Here is a 17,823-nt window from a genome sequence, read left to right on the forward strand (position 1 = left end):
ACTGGCTGGACTCTGAATACTTCGTGCGAAAACCACTGCAGCAAAGCGCATTCAAAACACAACTGAAGTGGTTTTGATCACGCACCAAAATCAGTTGAAAATAAATCTATGGTTATGTTTTCAGAGAAAGACACGATTTTACCCACTAAGTTATGAATCACACAAATACATTTCCTTCAGTATCGTATCCATCAAAAACGTTGCCTCTCAGCTTCATTTCTATCCATGTGAACATTATAATAAACATTTCCCATCCCTTCCCCTCTTCTCTTTGTATCCCAGAGGCTGACTCTTGGGAACCACATAATCCCAGGCTCACTTGCCAACTGATTTTTGTGGAATTTGGCCAATGAGAGGCACTGGTAGAAACTGAAGGTAGGATGAAGCAAGAAGCCAGGATATTCTCCCTTCCTCTGTCTCAGGGGATGTCCCCAGCAGTGGTCTCATCTCCTTCCTAATTTTAGCTCCTGCTGGGGCCACCTCCTGACTTTGTACAACATTCTTTTCTTCTTAGATCTTTGTAGACCTGGATGTGGAGGCAGCTTTCTGTTCTCTGTGTCACCTTCACAACTGCTTAATTTCATCCCTTATATTAAATCTCTCTGTTAAAATACCTAGCATGAGCTTCATTTTCCTGCCTGGATTAAAAAATATATATACAAATATATATTTAGGTATACGTGTTTATATTGGCATATTTATATACATATACAAATACAACAACAATATATATATGTTGACTCTACATGTGCCATATACATTGGTTCATGTTTTATTGAATGTTGGTAAAAACTGAATGTGAATGAGGATATATGTATCAGCAACATTTAATGAACATCAAATCAAAACAAACAAAATATCCCCAGAAGGTTAAGTAGAAATGCCTACATTTCGGTCTTTTCTGATTCCAAAACCCTTCTTTAGTTTCAGGCTTTCCTCAACAGCCTCAGGGTTCACACTGACCTCCTCATCTCTACATGCAATGGGTATCCACAGTCATCATTGCTCTTAAACGCCCTGTAGCATCTGATAGTGCTAACAACACTTCTTCCCTGGATGCGTTACCATGCACCTCTGGTTCTCTTCCCTGTCTCAATCTCTGGATTTGCTTTCCAATCCTCTGAACTCAGTTATTCCCCAAGTTACTGTCCCTTCCTTCCTCTCTCACACAGAAGGTAATTATTTCTCTGTAATTTAGTTATAATTCTTTCCCTCCAAAAAGCAGAAATTATTCTGTTCACATTAAAGATAAATTCAAGTTTATTTACAAAATATATAAGGAAGAAAATTTAATTTTTTATATATATTTATTTTAGATCTTTGAAGTTTTACTGTATAGAGAATTTTTAGTTGTATACTTTATATCAAATATCATACCATACATGTTGTCCTAATACTGTTAAGTATTTTGGGAGATGTTATTTTTAATGTTTTTATAACACTTAATTATCAAAATGGACCATCATTAATTAATCGTTCTCTATTATTGGCCATTTAGGTTAGTAATAATTTTACGTGATTATTAATAACATGGCTTAGTTGTCTTAAGACAACTGAAGCATGGCCTCCTCCTGAAGCCTTACTTTATTTTCTCAGGTAAGGTTAGTTGTATCTTTCTTTATACATCCAAGGGCATTCTCTTCTCTGTGCCTCTGCTCTATCTCACTACATTCTAGTCATTTTTCACATATCCCTCCTCCACCAGGTTTGTTGGCTCCTAAGGGGCAGATTTACCCCAGAAGACAAGAAATAAATTGTATGAAGAAAATATAGATTTGGCATCTGGATTATTTATCTAGGTCTGGAGAAAGGGTACTTTTTTCAAAATCTCTAAATATAACAAAGGACATTTAAATCATTTCACTGTTACACTATTGACCAGAATGTTATAGATTGATGGTTTAGAGACACATTTTTTAATTTTTTTTTTTTTTGCTGTGATCCCTTCTTGTAGTTAGATTTTAAGAAGTTTAAAATGTAATCAATGAAAATACAGTGAAAGCAAGCTATAGATGCAAGACTATTGACTAGATGACTTTCTACAAATCTGGGCCAATGAAGAATCGTTTCATTTTGTTAAAGATTAGCTCAAAATAATGTAAAGCTATGATGAGAAAAAATAAAAATTCTTAGCATCTAGAAGATTTCTTTCAATGCAAACAGTGATGCAAAACTAGTTCATATGATTACTTTTCATAAATATCATTTCAAGTTCTTGAAAATAAGAAAACCAGTAGTCACTCATTCATTCATTCATTCACCCTTTGTATTCTACGTGTGCAAAATATACTATATGAATGGAATTCAATGGTGATTGGAAGAAACATGTTTATACCCTTATGGAAGTTTTATTGATAGGCATCTAATTTTGCTATTACATTTCCAATTAATTTGTTTAGTACAAGTTTTAAAAAATGACATATTCAGCATTGAAATATCAATGACATTAATTCACAAATGTGGCCAAATTAATTCTACTATCATATATAACTGAAGAGCTTCCTTAGAAAGTTTAAAATTCATTTATTATTTTAAAGTCTCTAAATCCAGAATACTTATAATGATCACTAATTGTCCTAATGGCACTCAAATACATTTTATTGTAACAACTAAATTTAGATGTGTCTAATCTGCAATTAATTTCATTGATAAATATTCCAACTAAAGCAAACAAAAGATATATAAGTGAGGCTATATATATGTTTTAGAAAATGCATGCACAAAAAGTTATAAAACAAGGAGAATTCATGATGAAACTGTTAAATTTTACATGCAAAAATAGTAATTCAAACATAATACAGTGCTGTTGCATGTATCAATCATTCTTGCAACGTACCATAGTTAACCTTCACATTGCAAACCATTTCATTTAGAACATATGCAACAGAAGGCTGAACGATGACATATAAAATGGATTTGCTTGCTTTTCTTTATTTATCTATTTGCTTCCAACCTTTTTTGTTAAAAAAGAAAAAGTATTTGAAACAGAGCTTACATGGTTATTTACACTGACTCAGCAGCTAATTGGTTTTCATGGCACTGTACCAGCAGTCCATTAAGGCAAAGCATAATTGCCTCCTTCATTCAAACAGACAGATTCTCAAGCAAGAAAATATTCTACCACTGACAGATGTCAACCAATAAATTTTAAAATGTTTCAAAATGTCCATTTTGTCTTCTTTAGTTGGCAAACAATAAATTAATGTGTACTTTCTTTAAACTTTCAGATCTCCAGGACCTTACGCTTCATTAGAAGAACTTAAGAATATATTTTTAAAACTGTAAGCAACACACATATCAAATGGTGTCCATACTTCTATAGAAAAGTGGGGATGGTACTTAAACCAGGTTATGAAAAATAAGGAAGAAATATATTATTCAGATGAAGGGTAAAAAAACAAGTAAATGAAATGTACATTTTCTATCTTTGCTATCCCACAATCTTCTATTTTAATAGCATAAAATCTGATGAATTTTATAGAGTGAAAATTTGAATCCATTGTTCCATGAAGAATCTAATTAAAACCATACCAGGGTTACAAAAACAGATAATGGCCGAGATATATCTGCTGTGGATAAAATCCACCATAATTAAGAGCGTTCCAAATGTTAGTCCTTCATAAAAAGAAAATTCAATATTTTGAATTTCAAAGTAAAAATATATTTAGAAAACTCAGTAAGGGAAGAAGAAAATTCTATCAACCACATACCGTATGGAGGCCTTTTTCATGTAAAAGTAGCCCAAACCTTTTTCTCCACAGAATGTGTATGAACAATTCCTAAACATTTTACCACTCTGTGTGTGTGTGTGTGGGGGGGGTGGGTATAGTATATAAAAGCAACCTGCTGTTACCACTTCATCAAAATCACAAGGAAATTTTAGTGAAAAGTTCAATGAGATAAGAAAATGGGGACAATTTTATAACTCCTCCATCAAAAAGTTCAACACTACAGTATGTTTAACCAATAAAAACCTTTCTCCTCACTCACATACATCCTTTTTTCTTGTTCTCAATTACTGTTTTGTTTTGTTTTGTTTTAAATAAATCATGCATGTATTCACACTTAAGAGAGTTTCTCAGGAATGAACTCCAACCAACATATGCCACTTTCTGGTGCCTATTTTAAAGAGTATAGAAAATGGAAAATTATCAATAAATCTCTCTGTTCGAATCCTGTAGGCCCTTACAACATGGAAATGATGTGCAGGTATAACTGAGCTCTGTGACTTAAAATACTCTGCTATGGTTATTGACAAGCAGGTCTTACATCAGTAGAGTATACAACATAGTGCAATTCAGGAATTCAAAAATTCCAACTAGTTCTGAAACCATTTATGAGATATTAAACAATATTAGTTTATTTTAAATGACCCATTCAGCTCACTAGTGCTCAATTCTCAGGAATTATTTTCAATATTTTTCAAATTAAATTATGTTGACAAACCATATAAAATGATATCCACATGCCAAAGCGAAACAGCTCTTTCCACGAGGCATTATGTTTTATATATGTGTATACATAAAAATACAAATGTATAGTTCGGTGATTAAAAGTATGAGCTTTACAGCCACTGATAAGTTCTGTGGCCCTTGCAAAAATTAATTTGCTTCTCTCAGTTTCTCTTTCCAAAACATGAGGAAAATAAAACCTCCTATAAACTATGTTTTTGTAAAAATATGAGATATAGAAAAAATGTTTTTCTTGCATAAAAAATAGTGAAAAGATAAAAATATGGGGATATACATGGGTATCTATGTAATCACATACATAATAAACAGCACTATATAATAATATGTCTACAACACATATGAGTTTCACACACACAGAGTATATAAAGAAGTAAATCCTGATACATGATTTGATCTCTAAGAGGAAATAAACATATACGATGGAAAAGCACATTTTAAACAAATAAGCAGATTTGCAGATCGCTCAGCAATTATGTATTACACACATACATGCATACATCCTTCACATGGAGGCTGAAAAAATATATAATGTTGTAACTTCCATGATCCATATGATTAAAATATACCATTTTTTTCAACTTTGGAAACTGTCTTAAGAACTCAAAAAGGTTTTACAACACCAGTAAAGTATGAGTTTGGATTGATTGTATCTGTAACATACAGCCCAGATGTTGATTATACATGGCAATAAAACTGACAGTCCTTTGCATTTTCCCCATCTGCTTTTAACATAAATGGCAAAAACAGCTGCCAGAGAATAGAACATAGATTTAATGGGGTGTGTGGGGAAGGTTGTGGAATGACCCTAGCTTCTGAATCTTGGACTGCTCAGTGTAGCCAAACATTCTCATCATTGGTAACATCAATCCACTATTTGAAAAGGAGGAAGCAGCTATATTCTTTTGACATTAGGGATTCTCTTGCCTATTACATAATAATTCCAAAGTCAGTACTTTGTATTTCTGGAATATTACTTCTAACTTTAGCAGTAAATGTATGCCTTGAAATCCTTCATATGTGTCTATGTAAAATGACCCAAGATATTTTTGACTGAAGTACAATTTCTGTTACGTAATTGCAGTTCTAGTACTTTGTAAGTTTAATAAATATCTTTGGCAGGTGAATGAATATTTGCCTCTAGAGGGACATACTATGCATACAGCTAGCATTTCTGCCTTAGGACTGTGTCCATACTAATTGATTATCAGCCATCCCTGCCTTGGTATGACTTGTTCCTGAATATTGTCCATTTCCTTAATCTTATTTTATTATTATTTTTTGGTGATGTCATTCTAGGGTACATGCCCCTGTGGATAAAATTCAAATGATGTTTTCAGAGTAGAAATAACTCTTTTTCCATTTGGTCTTTAAGCATTTAAAGCAAGACAAAAATGAGTGTGTGCAAGGGTGTGTGTTCTTACTGACTTCATGTTTCAGGTAGTGACCTAAATAAGAGTTAACATTTTCATGCGTCTATTCACATGGATACATGTCCAAATGCAAAGATACACTCAAAACACACAATCACATGGCTTAGCTCTAGAGGGAAATATGGACTTAGGCACATCGCTCACTGATTTCAGGGGGATGGAGCATAGATTCATAATGTCAATATCAGTAAGTTTTCATGTATAATTTTTCTTTAGCAATTCAAGAAATAAAATAAATGTTCTGCTGCTTTGATTTTCATTGATTGTGAAAACCTTTTGGACATTAACTTTGAGCCAGGCACTGAGCTAAGCTGCCCATTTCATAATAATTTTATTTTTAAAAACATTATGCAAATTGTCTTTACACATCATTTGTTTAACAGTATTGCTCAATGAGTAGATAGCAATTGGCCTTCTTCCCCACCCCCTGCACTGATTTACTGTCCAAGTTACCCATCATCTTTTTCCTCAAGTTTAGGAAACAGTGTGACCCTGAGAGAGTAGTATGTGAATTATATGGAGTTTCAACTTAATCTTTCCAGATGATTATAGAACCATAAATCTATAGCTTAATTCCTAAAAAACACATGATAATGATTTGTCTGAGAATAAAGAATACATTTACTATGCACCAACTATCTTCACTTTAATGTTAAAGTCTACATAGGTCTTGTTTTACCTCTAATGGGTCTCCATTTTCTCTTCCATAGAAATGTTTAGGAAATCAACCACCACAGCACCAGGGTCACTTTTTGGAATCACATTCCATCATGATCTGTTGCTACACCTGCCTTTACCATGCCCTCCAGACTGTTGCTAACACATTCTTAGTGTACTCTTTTCCTCCAAACCATTCTCCACTCCACCTTAGGAGGGATTTTTCTAACATCTCTAATCATGCTAGTACCTTGCTCAACATGCTTCCTTGTATGTACTATTGTTATCAGACAAGGTGATTCGTCACGATTAGGATTCTACTTTGTTCCAGCAATCAAAAGTGCTTTAACTTCTCAAAGACATACTACCTCTAACTTTTCTGGGACTTCACACATACTTGTTCCTCTGTCTATAAAGTCCCCAATTTCTCTGCCTGCAAGACTCCTCATACCTGAAGACTCCTTGATTCTTCCAGGCACACCAAGGTATTCCTCTCTCTGTATTCCTGTGTGTATATATTTTACTACTATCATATAGTTTAAAATTTTTCTCTTTGTGTGGTTTCAATTTTCTGTGCTGTAAACACCTTGGAGGCTGGAAATGTGTCCTTTCATCCGTAATGCCTGATGCACAGTAGGTATTCACAAATATTTGTTCAGGATGTACTATATGAAAAAAAAATGCTATTTTCCATGTGTCCTTCTGTTGCAATAATACTCATCAGACTCCTTGAATTTATTTAGAGAAACCAGTTGGAGTTTCTTTCTTGCCTTACTACCTTATTAATCTCCATACTGGTCATTTAAGTATTTCTTTTTTTTGCCAATTTACTTATAATTTACTGTACTTATTTTCACCTCATAACTAATATATAAAAATTTGATTCAGTCTTCTATGTCTTTCTCTTCAAAAGCCATTACACTTTTCTGCTTAAATGATCACACATCTCAACAAAAAAGCATATCTGTATACATACATGTAACATGTGTGTTACATAAATAATGTTTTGTGAAATTAGACACAATTAAAAAATAGGTAAGAAAATAAATTGAAAGGGTAGCCAACAGAATGGGAGAAACTATTCGCAAATCATGTAACTGATAAGGAGTTAGTATCCAAAATATATATAGAACTAATAAAACTCAGTAGCAAAAAAAATCAAATAATCCAATTTAAAAATGGGCAAAGGGCTTAAATAGATGCTCTTCCAAAGAAGACATACAAATGGCCAATGTGTACATGAAAAGGTGCTCAGCATCACTAGTCATCAGGAAATGCAAATCAAAACACAATAAGATATCCCCTCACACCTTTTAGAATGGCTGTTATCAAAAAGACAAGAGATAACAAATGTTGGCAAAAATGTGGAGAAGAAAAAACCCTTTGTGCATTGCTGGTGGGAGTGTATATGGGTGCAGCCACTTTGCAAAACAATATGGAAGTTCCTAAAAAAATTAAAAATAGAACTACCACATGATCTAGCAATCTCACTCTTGGGTATATATCTGAAAAAAATGAAATCAGTTATCTTGAAGAGATATCTGTACCCTAATGTTCATTGCAGCTTTCTTCACAGTTGCTAACATATGAGAACAACTTAAATGTCCTTTGACAGACGAATGGATAAAGAAAATGTGATATATATATTGAGATATATGAATATTGATATATATCATGTCATATTGATATGTATCTATATATTATCAATATACACACACACACACATATACACGATATTCAGCCATAAAAAGAAAGGAAATTCTGTCATTTGCAACCATACAGATGAACCTGGAGGACATTATGCTAAGTGAAATAAATCAGACAAAGACACATACTGTATACTATCACCTGTATGTGGATTATTAAAAAAAAAAAAATTCCAATTTAATTGAATCAGAGAATAGAACGGTGGTTACCAGGGGGTGTGGGAACAGGGAAATGGGGAGATGTAGGTCAAAGACTACAAATTTTCAGTTATAAAAAGAGTAAGTTCTGGGGACCTAATGTATAGCATGGTGACTATAGCTAATAATACAATATTGGGAGTAGATCTTAAGTGTCCTCACCACACACACACACACACACACACACACACACACACACACGAGTTAACTATGTTAACTATGTGAGGTGATGGATGTGTTAATTATCTTGATCTTGGCAATCAGTCCACAATGATTTGATGAGTTTATCAAATCATCACAATCACATTGTACACTTTACATATATGCAATTGCATTTGCCAATCATTCCTCAATAAAATTGGGAGGAGAAAAGAAAAAAATTGGGGGGAAATAGGTCATAATTTTCTTATCATGAATGCATATGATTAATAAACAGTGATTCTATCCACATAATGGATGTATGCAGCTTTTTAAAGATTGTTATCTCCCTATTTCACTCAATAACAATTAAAGATTATTGAAGATACACACATGAAATTGAAAATTCTGCCAAAATAAATATGAAAGCACTCCAATATTATTAGTGAACTCAAGAATGGTCTACGGAACTACAAGTATAGCTGAATTTATAAATTTATTTTATATAATTTATCTTACTTTTTTTTTTTTTTTTTTTGCTGTGGAATTATCAAAGATACTGTATGGATTATACTAAGCATGGCTACTGATAACTAAGAATACATATGAAATGCTTGTTCTGAGGGAACATGATAGAGATCTTTGTTTTGTTCACTGAATAATGAATTGGCTCTCTGCATTCGGTAGGAAGCTAAATTATGATGTCTTTTTTCTGGGCCCCTAATTCAGGATGGAATCATAATAAAATGCAGCAAATATAATCCAAAAGCACAAGGAAATAAAAATTAAGAATGAGCAAAGTTTGCATGAACTTCTTTCACATCAAATGACTTTCTGACTACCAATCCCATAAAATACATTGTCAGAAAGGATTCACACTATTTTGTTTTTCTAATTGTAACTATGTTAGCATATAATCAGAGCTGAATTACTGGTTTATGTATATACTTTGATGACGGCTTTCTTTTGATCTTAAGATTGTTTACTTAGTGACATTTCTAGACAAAATTATATTACTTGATAGAAGAAAAGCTAGTTTCTGCCTGAGATTTGGGGGCTACATAGCACATTTCTGCTGTTGGAAGAAATTCAGAACCAAATACATAAATGCAGCTAATTCTCCACATCAAAGTAGGTACGTAGAATGATAGCTCCATATTTGAAATCTGGTTTGGCTAAAAACGTATGACATTATTTTCTACATTACAAAAGAATTGAAAGGTTTCTGCTAACCTTCAGAAACATATAGCTTCCTACATTGTGTTTCAGTAGGTCCGAAACAAGTGTATTTTTCTTTTATCAAAAAAAAAAGGCTGGATACAAGATGATTTTGTTAAAGTACTAGGTCATAATTATTTCTACTAGACATAGAATATGAGAGTGTTATTCATTAGCATGCAAAGCACAAAATTATAAGAATATAAACTGCAAAGCCAGAAGTCTGGCATATGCTATATGCTAGCTTAATTCTGTGAGTGGATCTGAGGTAAGAAAAATATCTGGAATGTGTAAAACTTCAAAATGCTAACAAAGTTCTCCAGTTGTTATCAAATGCTCTAGTAAAACTATCAATAAACTTTCATTTTTATACTACTTTCTTAACTTTGCCTATTTTCTCTTGTGCTTCATAACTCTTAAGTTGGATGTATCTCTAAATTTTTTTAATACTTTCATAATGACACAATTAAATACTTTCACAGTGAAAACTCACTTTGAAATTATCAGCCTACTTTTTATTTAGCAAGGCAAACTCAGATTATGGACTATTTCTTTCACACCAAATTATATTAAAATGGCATAATTCGCTTTATTTAGACATTTTATCTATGTTGTCTAAAAGGCAGAGTCAAGGTCATTTATATGTGTTATAAAAATTAGTCGAACGGCATGCTGCATTTACTTTTTTATTTTCAAAATTTTAGCATATGAGAAGAAAATCAACCAATAACACAATAACAGCACTAGCTGTGTTATTAGCTGAGACATCACTGAGTCCATGGTAAATAAAACGTCACACCTAATTTCATGAACACCTATAACTCTCTTAAGAAGCTAGTGTAGAATGGGTGATTTAAAAACAGGTTAATCAAATGGAACTTTGGCATCCCTACAGAAAGTCAGATGACTTTGACATACAGTATGTGGATTCAGTTTGGCAAGTATTAGTTATTAGAATTAAGGATTCAAAAATTTGAAAGGGGCAAAGGCAGGAACAGCCTGCAAAAAGGGCTTAAATGTACATGGGAAGAATGTCTAAACGGAAATGGAAGAAAACATGCATTTTAAAAGTTGTATTCATGGGGCGTCTGGGTGGTTCAGTGGGTTACGTGACCGACTCTTGATTGCAGCTCAGGTCATGATCTCACAGCTAGTGAATTCAAGCTCTGTGTCGGGCTCTGTGCTGATGGCACGGAGCCTGCTTGGGATTCTCTCTTTCCCTCTCTCCCTGCCCCTCCCCCAGTACACTCACTCTCTCTCAAATAAATAAACTTAAAAATTAAGTTATATTCAATATCATAAAAGATTGTAATAAGATACAGCATTTAAGAGCCCCTTCTTTTTTTCACTTTATAATCATGCATGAAGTGACGCAGAGGAAACAAAAAGAGCAAAGTACTCTGAGCCCTCACATCTAACCTCCATCATTGTGAGTCTCTTTGAAGGAACCTTCTTTATTGCTGGCAGAGTAAAAGCAGACCCATAGTTTACACAAAGATGAGTTTCCTTTCCATTTCACCTATTTGAATAGTGTGTCGGAAAAAAAATGCATTATAGCTTCTGAGAATTTCCAATCCATCTTAGAAAACATTGAGACAACCTCAGAAGACCTGAGAACTCTCCTACCTTCTTTTCCTTTTCCATAATTTGAGCTTCTCCCTGACCTCCTTCTCTGAAACAAATGAAGGAAAGAATTGTATGGTTCTCAGCTTCGGAGTCTTAAACAACCAAGAGTGAAGGCAGTCAGACAAAGGTAAACAAGACCTACTAAATTGCTACAATCTATGTTCTTACTAACTATTCTCCATGATTTATGGTACTTCTGCATAATGGTTTGAACAGGTGATATGCCACAGAAAATCTATCACTAGATTGAAGAGAACTAAATGTCTACTTTATAGCAATCCATCATACCATACTCAAAATTTTATACTCAAACGTGATGTAAGAAATTAATTCTGAGGATTTGATATATAGAGAATCAATTTGCTATTAATAATTTTGTTGCCATGGGCCAGATCACGTAAGACTTGCCTTAGGCCTTCTATCTGTATGAAAAGAAGGTTTTAAACAGCAGAGTTCAAAGCAGCAAAATGCTGGGAAGATTTCAGCTGGGGTAAGATCTTTCTTTCTTTTTTTTTAAATAATATTTTTAATTTATTTTGAGAGAGAGAGAGAGAGAGAGAATGAGAGAGAGAGTACAAGTGGGGGAGGGACAGAGACAGAAGGAGACAAGAGACTCTGCAGTAGGCTTTAGGCCTTCAGCACAGAGCTGGACACGGGGCTCGAACCCACGACCCACGAGATCATGACCTGAGCTAAAGTTGGCCGCTTAACCAACTGAACCGCCCAGGTGCCCCGAGAGCTTCTTTCTTTTATATTTACTTTACCTTCTATTACTCCACATTCTATTTTTCCCTCTCTGTCTTCATTAGTCCATATTCCCTTGTCACATTTTCTGTTCATCATGAAGAATGGAGGTTTGGAGGCACTCCAGAATGTGTACACTGGACCCCTTCTATTTGCCCCCAACACTGTTCTTTACTCCATCCCACTATGCTAAGTGTTGGCACAGAAATGATAAGGAAAACAGACACAGCCCTGCCCTTTTTAAGCTTACAGTCTATTAAGGATAATTTGATATTAATCAAAATACCAACTTCAACTGCTATAAGTTCTATGCAGATAAATCCAGGGACATGTGAGAATATTTGACAGAGAATAGGAGAGATGATACACACTATAATAGTGTATATAATAGTTGTAGTAGAAAGTAATATGAAATAGCTCTTAGTTTTGCACACATTCCTATACCTTAATGCCTGCCTTTATGCTCCATCTATGTTCTCTTCATATGTAAGTTTCTCAAAGCTTCTCTTGCCCTGTTTTTCTGAGTATCGGCTAGCTTTTCCTTCTGATTTTTTCAATTCTCTCTTCTACAGTCGCCCAACAAGCCCACGCCATGTTTATCTTTCTTTGGAGCTGGATCAATGAAAGAACATGAGCTCCAGAATCAAGTTAAGTCTCAGACTGAGGCCAGCATAGCTGCTTCACAACTGAAAACACTTTTAAACACAATCTCTTAACATTGTGGGCCTTATTCACAAAACAAAACAAACAGCAAAGTGAAGTTGTCAGTTTTGAAGGATTTGAGGTAAATGTCTAGAAGGTTCATTACCGGAAAAATATGGCCTTGGAGAAAGATGTCTAAGACTTAACTATAGAGTGATTGAATTAATGTATCTAAAGAAGGAGGCTACTAGTAGATACTGAATGGGTCGGCCTAGAACAGAGAAAAAAAAGGAGCTCCCAGACACATGTAGAGAGTGGAGTCCAAGCCAGTATGGGGAATAGAGAAATTGAACAAATGAATTTTAAGTATTTATAGCCCCATTTTAGCTCTTGCCATTAGATATCCTATTCATTAACTTTTATTTACTGTATACTTAAAAGCACCATTTTTTTTCTACACGGAAAGAACGGGCTCCTTCTTCAGGTTTTATTTTTAATCTTGTTCAATATAGCTTATTTTAGAGATAATTGCACTGTAAATGCTTAAATTATCCATTTATTCTGTAAGTATTTATTTGCTATTTATCAAGTGCCTATTATATGCCACATTCTAGATTTGTACCTGGGTATTCAGTGGTGATCAGAACAGAACTAGTTCCTGCCTCTGACTTCATAGTTTCTACTTCAGTAGGGTAGACAGGTTTAAATAAACACGCAAATATACATATATAAACAAAATATAATAACTATACACACATTATCTCTATATCTATATTCTATCTATCTATCTATCTATCTATCTATCTATCTATCAATGTATATGCAGAATAAGATTCCCAACAAATGAGATGACAGATCCTGGACCATCTAAAATCATCAGGATGATGAGGCTTCTTGGAGAAATCCACCAACATTCATCTAGCATATGTTCCTGCATTAGTTTTCCTATTTTAAGATTCCATAAACACCCCTATCAAAAGTCAATGAGAAAAATCACATGATATAATGTGCGTGCAGCATCCAACACTGTTAGATAGATGTTGGTCTCTTTCCACTCCTCCTCCTACAAATTATTCCAATTCTAACTTTAAAAGAATGTTTCCCATCTCTCTTAACAAATAATTGCCTGAGCAAATACCAGAAGTGTGAAATTATAGTTGTAAGCACAATGCAGAAGAAAGAATAGTTGAGTCAAGTTTTTCTACCTAGAATAACAGGCAGTAGATCATTCCTTGATGTAGCACTTACATACTTTCTTTTTGTTAGAATTCTATGACGAGACAGGTGCAGGAATAAAGACATAGCACACACAGAAGGAAATCAACTCAACAGCATTGAATGAAATGCCTGACAACTTGCAGTAAAGAAATTCTACTTATAATTTATGGCAAAATCCAGATTAAAAATTATTTGAAAAATATGAAGGGAAGTTATAATTTTCAGTTCATCTTGAATTAAAAACTTGGAATCTATAAAAACAAAAAAAAAAGATGTACAGCTTTACTTCCACATTTTATGAATCATACTGATGTTCTTTATACTAATAAAAATAAAAGAGTAATACAAGAAATGAGTTACTAAGCTAGTACGTTACGCCACTATAATGAATGGTAATGGGGTATTTTGTTGGAGTTGAAGATCAATATGATTTATTACCAGATGCTCTACTGATAAAGCTGATAATGTAATAATCAGAGAAGTGAAATTCACCTAGAGCTTCACATATGTTTTCATCTTTACTTATCAATTTAATTTATTGTAGCTTTATCTGATATACCTCAATACAGGCAAACCCAATGGGACATATTATTTAGTGTAACTTTTATGTACTAAACTCCACAATAATACAAAATCTATACAGCATACAAAATAGAAGAAACACTCTGTTGTGAAAAATAAAATAGCCTACATGAGATAAACCACTTTAAATATCACACATTACTTTTGGTCTGTTATATCTACAACTCACTGGTCTTTTGTCAATCCGTGGCGGTGTTTCAGTCCTTCCTATAATCAGGACTTGATCCACTGGCTCCTGTGTGCTCCCACAGAGATCTTACCACCTCACACTCTCATTTCTCTCTAAGAGCATTGTCTCTGACTTCCTAATGATTGCAGCTTTCTGCATCTTCAAATCAATCCTGTTCTGTCCTTCATAGTGACAATCGTCTTTTTTCAAAAAACCCTTTTCGCAGATAAACTAAGCTCCTTCCTCTCTTACCTATTCTGGCCCTCTGCTGCTTTTACTGAGTTCTCTTGGGTTTCTCTTTTCCTGTTCTCCTTTCTATTGGCCATTTCATGGATTTAACCATCAACTTTTATTTTGTATTATTAATTACTCCAAAATCTTTGCCTCAAGTCCTTGTCTTCCTCCAAGTTACCACAGTCTGTATTATTTTGGTACCTCTAAAAGTCCCATCGGTGCTTCAGGATTTCACAAATTTTGTTCACCGTCATCTTTCTTTCCAACTTTTGTCCTTCCCTTTAGCCTCTTACATGCAATAATAAAACCACCAGTTCCCCATCCCTCACACTTAATTCTGGCATCATCTTTGGCTCATTTTTCTCCATTAGTCCCTCATCTCACCAAATACCCAATCCCATGAATTCTGCTCCTATATTAACTACCCTACCTGCTTTTACCCCACAGCTACACAACTCCTGCTTTTATGACATCTCCCCTCCATCAACATGATAGCCACCTACGTAGGCCTCTTGCCTGGCAATGGGGCCTTTTGCCAACTGCTGGCACACAGCTGTAAGGTTAATTCTTGGAGATTCAGATTAAAACTACTGTTTTCAAATGCATTCCAAATAAAGACTTAGGTCCTTATACTATCTAGGCCTTCTATGAACTGGCTCCAGTCTACCTTTCCAATGTTATTTTCCTGCATTCTCTTGGGTTCCAAATGCCATACTGAGCCCCTGTTTGGTTGTATCTTGCATTTCCATCGTTAGTGCCTACGCTTATGATGTTCCGTTCATTTTGAAAGCCCTGTCCTCATTTTTGCATTTCCATTCAATACCAATTCTTCAAGGCCTATCCCGGATGTTACCTCTTATAATAAGACTTCAACGATCAAAGTATCACTTATTGAATTACTACTATATACTAAGCATATGTATTATTTCACTTCAAATGAACAACAACCCTTATGTTCAGGTGAGGAGACAGGCTTGCAGAGAATAAATAACTTGCCTACAGTCTCACAGATGGTGAATGGTAGGTTGACTTGTGCTTCTAACTAAAGCTTTCTGCCTTTAATTAACCACTGTAACTTGACCCCCACTTTACACCCTCTGCATAAATGCCTTGAACTTCATTTGTTCCCCTCTTACAACGTGTATTAATTTGTACCTCATGTCATAGCTTTCAATTTGTGTCCAATTTGCTAGTCACTTGATGGAAGATCTCTGGAAAATTCATGCTGCCTTTTATAATAATAAGTGTTTACCTAATAAATGCTGTTGCCTGGATAGATAAATATATTATTTCCCTATTTGAAAACTTACTATGTCTGTTATCTAGTTCCTCTTATATTACCTCTCCTGATTAAGATAAAATCCTTCATTAATCTGTGGCTTTAAAATTATACGTAGATGTCTTTTCTAAGGCATTATTTTGCATGATGCCTCAACACGCACCTATTACTCTAATTAGGATTGACTGTACAATCTCTAAAACATAATGCTCACCACCACCTCTGTCCTTCATCCCTGACAATTCTCTTTTGTGCAATGTCACCCACCTCTTCCAAAACGATATATTACGCTTTTTTCAAGGTTCAGCTAAAAAATTCTTATAAATGTCTTCTATGAGCAAAGTAGCTTCCATTGACTAAAATTTCGATGACTATAATACTATGTGCATACATTATTTCATGTCTTTGCCAAACCTCCACAGATTCTAGCGTCTTCACAGATGATCATGTCTTACACTGCAAAGCTCTAAGAATACTTTTAAGCACATATTAGATATTTTAAATAATGTTAGTGGGTCTTGTGAATTAACATTAGTAACATGTAAAGTAAATTAGAGCAGTTAACTGGCAAAAAATGCATAGTTTTTGAAAATAACTTAATTTTTGTGCCTACTACGTAGACTTATAAGGACTTAATCTTACTTTACCATTTCAATTCAAAACACTCAAAACTATTTATTTAAACTTTGGAACTGAACTCTAAAATAATAATATGATGAGCTGAGTGGCTATGAGGTGCTGTCTTAGTTAATGGATATTGAGGTAAAGATTTTCCCTAATGCTTTCTTCTCAAGGTGAGAAAAACAGTTCATTTGACATCTTACATGACCTTGTTTTATCCACATGACTTCTATCTGGCAAGGACAATGCACCCAGCATCTGCATACAAAATAGATATGAAATTCTTTGCCAAGACAATTTAACTTTTGGTAGAGACAGCCATTGGTTCAAATAGGTTAAAATGCTCACTAATTTAAAAATTTTATATATTTTGACTTTATAATTATATCTTTTTTATACTTTATGGTAGACCATACAATATTTCAAACAAAACAGCGACACTATTTTATAAAAGTGAGCTCTTAAAGAGGCAGAACATCATCTAGTTCTGTCGTTCCTATGATTTATTACTCCAGTTTGGTCCTTCTTTTAGAACCTGGACACGAGCAGATCTCCAGATCCAAATGGTCAGACTATGTACAACCACTCTTATTTTTTCCTAAATAGCCTACTAACACCTTCCCAATGAAAAGGGAAAGAACTATTTATCCTAAAAGTGCACTCTTTTTAATTCTACCTATGTTAAAAAAAAAAAAAGAAAGAAAGAAAGAAAAATCCTAGCCTCTTCAACAAGGTAATTTCTTCAACAGAGTAAGGCTCAGTACAATTCTGCAAGGACTATCTGTCTAAGTTAGTTGATGCATATTTGCCTTCGATAAACCCAGAGTCTCTAAAGAAAGTCATGGTTTGGGTCACTGTGGAGGTGGAGAGATGAGAGGGAATTTCAGGG

At 34.2% G+C, this 17,823-nt stretch overlaps 1 protein-coding gene across 5 annotated transcripts in view; it reads right to left on the reverse strand.

The window, feature by feature from the left end:
- The window catches only part of SLIT2 (slit guidance ligand 2), a 376,497-nt gene that overhangs the window by 113,544 nt on the left and 245,130 nt on the right, over positions 1-17,823 (reverse strand). The window lies entirely within an intron of this gene.

The sequence above is a fragment of the Panthera leo genome, chromosome B1 (assembly GCF_018350215.1).
Source record: "Panthera leo isolate Ple1 chromosome B1, P.leo_Ple1_pat1.1, whole genome shotgun sequence".
Classification (NCBI taxonomy): Eukaryota; Metazoa; Chordata; class Mammalia; order Carnivora; family Felidae; genus Panthera; species Panthera leo.